General features: G+C 39.6%; 1 pseudogene; it reads left to right on the plus strand.

The window, feature by feature from the left end:
- Positions 1 to 5,686: 5,686 nt before the first annotated feature.
- On the plus strand, positions 5,687 to 6,372 carry LOC102834630 (annotated as a pseudogene).
- Positions 6,373 to 6,689: the final 317 nt, after the last annotated feature.

Raw genomic sequence — 6,689 nt, forward strand, 5'->3', positions numbered from 1 at the left:
TTTATGACAATAGTAAAAACAAATCCTGCAATTGGACTGTTTCCTGCATTAATGATGTACCTCTGTCAGTAACAAATACTGAGGGGTGAGACCAAAGTAATGTAGGCTGTTATTAAAGTTATATGCCCACAGGCCTAGGCCAAATTTCAATGGTTTGACAGTTATATAATATGTAATTTGGCAGTTATGTGATGATGCAGACCTCTTCCATTTTGTGATCTTAGCTGCTTATCCTCCAAATTTGAATAATGCTGGCATTGCATAAGAACCCAGTTTGGGGAGCTTAACCATGTCAACAAGTGAGGAGAGGGTGAAATGACCTTCAGAAGAAAATCAAGGATGTAAGTTAACCCTCACCTTCTCCATGAATTTAACTCCTGCGATGACATGCTGAAGAAACATCACTTATCTATCTACTCCTAGAATTTTCCTCATATTCAGTTCCACACAGTAAATAAATCTTTACTTTTATTTCTGCTCAAAATTGCCCTGGCTCAGGAGACTGTCCTTCCATCATGATCAGGTCCTATAACCCGCTTCCTACTCAAAGTGAAAAGCTGTCATGTTACTAATCTCCCATCTGGAGAATGTCCTTATATAACTAAAAGTCTCCAACAGCCACAGACATTCCACTCCCCATCTCACTATACAATAAGCATATAATAAATAATAGTTGAGAAAGGAAGAATGAAATTGAGATAGATTGTTTAAGTTATTAGGGTTCAAAATTTTTTAATAACAAAAATAAAAGCATATCATTTAAAGCAGATAAACATTATAAAATAAGCATATTTTTAAATCTAAGGACCAAAAAGAGCAGAAAGAGGGCAAAAATTAGTATGCAGAGCAGTGACTTACTTAACATGACTTTTCTAGTCATAGTCATTATAATTGTCACACAATGATTAAGTGGAACTATGCCGATGAGATGCTTGTGGTCCACCAAGTGGATTGCACAACTTGCTGCTAATGCAAATAAGGTGTATGGAATGCGTGTTTTTAAGGTTGTATATCAACTTGACTGGGCCATGATTTTCATTGGTTTGGCAGTTATGCTAGGTGTGGTGCTCTGGGATAAAGCATTGGACTGCAAGGTAATATGAACCACAAAGTCAGTGGTTCTAACTTACTGGCTGTTCCTTGGAAACCCTATACAGAGTTGCTATCAGTTAGAATTGACTCAACAACACTTAACAACAACAAAGATGTAATTGTCCTTTATTTTGTTATCTATCTAATTATCCTCTATCTCTTGCTATATTGTAAATCCTAGCCTCTGTGCCTATGCCTTTTGGGAATGAAGAGGGTGTGAATCAAGTCCTCACCTTTCCCCAGTTGCCCTTACCTACATCCCTCTTATTCATGTCATGTCCTTACTTGAGTCACTCCTTTCATCTTACAGGAGATAAAAGGAGAGAGAAGTGAGCAGAGTTGGGAGGAGGGGGAACCCACTACTACCAGGAAGAAGGTTTAGGAGTTCCTTGGACCTGGTATACCTATGCAGAGAAACTCCTAGGCCTAGGAGACAGATGTAACATCAGAAGTTGTGCAAGATGGCAGCAAACACTGGCAAGCACCACAGAGAACCGCTTCTTGGAGAATCAGAAGAGCAGCACAAGACACCACAGTGGGCATCTCAGCCCACAGAATGAAGTGGTTACAGTGAGTATTCAAACTCATTGAGTGTCTCCAGCTAGGAGGTTTGTTGGAGAGGGGGTGCCTCCAGACACTTGGAATTAGGCTTGGCTGGCCCATAGAACAAGAGTTGAATGCCTTCATGCTGAGGCTCACTGGCAGAGTGGGGTGCCGCAAGGAACGTTTTGACAGAGCTAAAGAGCTTTGTGACATTTGCCAGAGCAGGGCAGAGGCCAGGCTGAGGGGCCTAGGGAACTAGTGATCACAGGGAGAGAGAGGCATGCCTGTAGCCATAGTTAAAAAAGGTATTTTTCTAACCAAAGGACTGGGTCCTGAGTCATTTCTGATACTAAATTGGAACCAGTTACTTCCCTTGCTGTCGTTATTAAGTGCCATTGAGTCTTTTCTTTTGGAGTTTGTCCTTCCTGTGATTCATTCAGCTTCTTAAATGCTTATCTTCTTGTCTTTCAGAATGTTAGGGAAATTTTCCTCCAGCAGCTCTTTGACTATTTCCTCTGTGGTTTTCTGTGATTCTGCCTGTTCTGGGACTCCAATCCCGTAGTTATTCCTCTTCATCTTGTCCCACATAAAAATTAACTTTCTTCAGACTTTTTTCATTCTTTTTTCTGCTTGCTCTTCTGTCTTAGCAGTATTGAGAGACTTGTCTTCAAACTTGCTGAATCTGGTTTCCATCCCTTCAATTCTACTCCTTTGACCTTTGAGTGCATTGTCCATTTCTGATATTTTATTATTAATCATCTTGGCCTCTTTTTGCAAGTTTTGAATTGTTTTCAATGCTATCTATCTTATTTGATTGTTCCTGTAGCTCTTTTCAATGGATTAAAGCACCAATCAAGAGGCAGTGAGTGGCAGAATGGGTGAGAAAACAGGATCCTTCCATATGCTGTCTACAAGAGACACACATTATACACAAAGACAAAAACAAATACAAAATTAAAGGATGGAAAAAACATACTAAGCTAATAGCAATAAAAAAAATTAGCAGGAATGGCAATACTAATCTCTGATAAAATAAACTTTAAGGAGAAAAACATCATAAGAGACAAAGAAGGACATTATCTCATGATTGAACAAGACAACATAACCATAATAAATATCTATGTTCCCAATGAAAGGGGCCCCCAATATATAAGGCAAACCCTAGTAGAATTGAAGAAAGAAATAGGCAAATCTACAATAATAGTGGGAGATTTTAATACAGCACTTTTGGAAAAGGACAGAACAACCAGAAAAGACCAAGCCTATCCTCTCAGTACATAGGTTGATACTGACAGTTAGACATTGGCTACCTAAAATTGGGGGGCTAGGTGTGGTGCTGTGGGTTAATGCTCTGGACTGCAAAGTTGTTTGAACTGCAAGGTACATGGTTCAAGCTCACTAGTCACTCCTCAGAAACCCTACACAGGGTCATTATGGGTCGGAATTGACTCGACGGCACTTAACAACAAAGGTACAAAGTGGCTAGCTTACAAGTGAAAGAAGATGTGGATAATATTCTTTTGATTTAATAGTGAATAATTGTTATAATGAATTCCTATTCCCATCTCCTTTTACCAGACATATCTAGACAAGATGAAAACCAGTGGAAATTCTGCCCTCCCCTGCTCACTTTGAAACTAAATTCCCTCTTGAAAACTTGTAAGCTAGCCACTTTGTGCCTTGATAGCCTCCCAATTTTAGGTAGCCAATGTCTAAGTTTTCCATCAATATCAACCCTATGTACTGAGGAGATAGGCTTGATTCTTTCTTGTTATCATGACTAATCATGAACGTCACAACTATAAAGGCAGAAGATGTGTAACAAAAAGGAAGGAGTAGTTCATTTTACAGTCCAGGAGCAGAGAAACATAGAACCATCAAGTGGGAAGAGCTTAAGTGGAGCATGGGATCCTAACCAGACAAGCAATGACACCAGAGACAAAGGTAGAGGTCAGATAGAGCAGTTGAGGAATCTAGCCTCATTGACAGAGAAAGGCTATGGGCCATTGGGTAGGAGGCTGGCTTGCAAAATGTGCCCTTTGGTTGTTTAAATGATTATGCATTCCTGTGGATTTTTTGTGTGTGCATATCAAAAAAAAGAAAGAAAGAAAAGAGGCCATATTTGGGAAAAAGAGATATTGTTGAATGTTCCCAGGAATCACCTTCACAAATTATTGCTGAAATCTCAGCAAGCCTCAAAAGGTGAAGTACAAATTGTGACCCAGAAAGAGATATACTGCACTCCTAAAGAACCATTTGATTTTCCTAATATGTATGAAAAAACATGACGAATCTGTGGGGGGGAAAGCTAGTAAGGGTGTGGGAGAATGATGCAAGGAACATAAACTAGGATCAGTCTAAATTTATTGATATTGGCCAACTAAACACAGAGTTTTCATTCAGTGTTTCATCTTAAGAGGTTAGAAAAGGATCTCAAAGTTCACTTGAAGCATGGATTATGTTGTTGTTGTTGTTAAATGCTGTTGAGTCAATTCTAACCCATAGCAACCCTATATAGGGTTTCCAAGGAGCAGATAGTGAGCTTGAACCACCAACCTTGCAGTTCAAAGGACTTTGCAGTCAGATGCATTAACCCACAGCACCACACAAGGATTACGTGGTAGCCTACCCTAAATCAAGTTGTAGTGCCAGATCTGCCTTGGTATACTGAAGAAGAAGGTATCCAAAGGCTTAGGGAAATTGATATGTTAGAATGGATTTATCAGGATAGATCCATAGACTCACATAGTGAGTGTCTAGAGGACACAGTGTTTACCATAACACTGAGAAAAATTTGTAATGGAAGCCCCAACATCCATAAAGACTGCTGTAATTTATAATTTATGTAAATCAGATTTGAAAGTAGGAACTGCGCAATTGAATTAAGACACCTAAACTCAATGGAGTTAATTGGACCCTGAGGTGGTAGGGACAAGTGGCTGCACTTAACTGACAAAGAAAAGTGTAAATGATTACTATAATGGATAAGAGTCCACATAGTCCTCAAAATAATCTGATTTGCATGGACTTATGGTGCTGGCCTATCTCTCATCTGTCAGTCTGTTGCACTGTGGTGGAATGCATGTTGCTTTGATGATGGAAGCTATGCCACCAATATTTTGAATGCTGGCAGTGTTACCCATGGTGGACAGATTTCAGCTGAGCTTCCAGACTAAGACTCAGAAGAAGGGAGGTGGACTACTTGTGAATGTTTAGCCACCAAAAAACCTTATGAATAGCAGCGAAATACTATCAGACAGCACCAGAATATTGGATAGTGAACCATGATGAATAGTACCAGAATATTGTCAGATGTTATGCTAAAGGATGAATCCCTCAGGTTGGAAGACATCCAAAATATCACTGGGGAAGAGCCGCCTCCTCTACGTAGAGTTGACCATGATGTCTCAAATGGAGTAAAGTCTTCATTTGCTGATGAAATGCAAATCAAAAAGAGGGCAAACAGCTGCAAATATCAATTAATAATTGGAACATGGAAAGTATGATTCCAAAAATGAAATGGAACACATAAACATTCAATCCTAGGCATTAGAGAGAGAAAATGGATTGGAATTAAACATTTTGAATTGGACAATCACATAGTTTACTATGCTGGGAATCACAAACTGAAGAGAAATGGTGTCACATTCATCATAAAAAGAATATTTTAGGATCTATCTTCATGTCTGTGATGGATAATATCCATACATCTACAAGGAAGACCAGTTAATACCATTATTATTCAAATTTACACATGAACCACTAAAGCCAGTGAGGATAGAATTGATCAATTCTACCAAATTCTTCAGTATGAAATGGATCAAACTTACCATCAAGGTCTATCAATGCTCTTCCTCCTCCACCAGCCGTCCGGGCTCCACTGCTGCCCTTCGACTCCTCTTCTGTTGCTTCCAAACACGGTAGCTTCTTTAGAACAAAGGCCAAGCACCAAAGGCCAAAGTGAGTGCAACCTCAGTTTCTGGGGCCCACGGGAGGCGGACTGGCTCAAGGTGCAGATGCTTCATTCTTGGGTGAAATCTCTGCAACAAAGATGGCTGCAAATAAGCCCAAGGGTCAGAATTCATGGGCCATCATGGTGGGCAGTGGTGGTTGGGGAAGTCCGCTCTGACTCTGCAGTTCATGTATGATGAGTTTGTGTAGGATTAGGAGCCCAACAAAGCAGACAGTTATGGGATGGAAGGGGGAAGCTGGATGGGGAGGAAGTTCCGATTGCTATTTTAGATACTGCTGGGCAGGAGAACTGTGCTGCAATTAGAAACAATCACTTTGGAAGTGGAGAGGGTTTCCTCTGTGTCTTCTCTATAACAGAAATGGAATTCTTTGTAGCAATAGCTAGCATCAAGCAGCAGATTTTAAGAGTAAAAGAAGATGAGAATGTTCTATTTTTGCTGCTTGGTAACAAGTCAGATTTAGAAGATAAAAGGCAAGTTTCTGTAGAAGAGGCAAAATCCAGAGCCTCTTCTACAGAAGATCAGTAGAATGTTTAACTATGTGGAAACATCTGCTAAAACATGAGCTAATGTTGATAAGGTATTTTTTAACTTAATGAGGGAAATTCATGCCAGAAAGATGGAAGACAGCAAAGAAAAAAATGGAAAAAAGAAGAAAACTTTCACCAAGAGAATTGGGAAAACTACTACATTTTATAATCAAAGCCCAAACTTCTTTCTTATCTTGACCACAGCAATAAATATAATTTATAAGCATTGCCATTGAAGACTCACTTGACTGAAATTACTTTCACATTTTGGAAATTGTTATGTATCACTAAAAGCATGAATAGGAGCTGCAGGGAAAATCAAATTCACTTTAAAACAAAATTAGTGTGACTTCACCAAGAAGCACAGCTCAAGCTCTCTCATAATTGCCTGCATTTATCACAGTCCTGAGTGTAATAGGTGAGCTTATGTCTCGAGGGCAGACTTCCTTGGACTGTGGAAGAAGCAGGTGAGATTGGGCGGGGGGAGGGGATGGAAGGAAAGGCTACTTCCTCTGGCTTATTATAAATCTTAAATTTTAAATCATTTGAAAAT

This window comes from Chrysochloris asiatica, unplaced genomic scaffold (genome assembly GCF_000296735.1).
Source record: "Chrysochloris asiatica unplaced genomic scaffold, ChrAsi1.0 scaffold00213, whole genome shotgun sequence".
NCBI lineage: Eukaryota > Metazoa > Chordata > Mammalia > Afrosoricida > Chrysochloridae > Chrysochloris > Chrysochloris asiatica.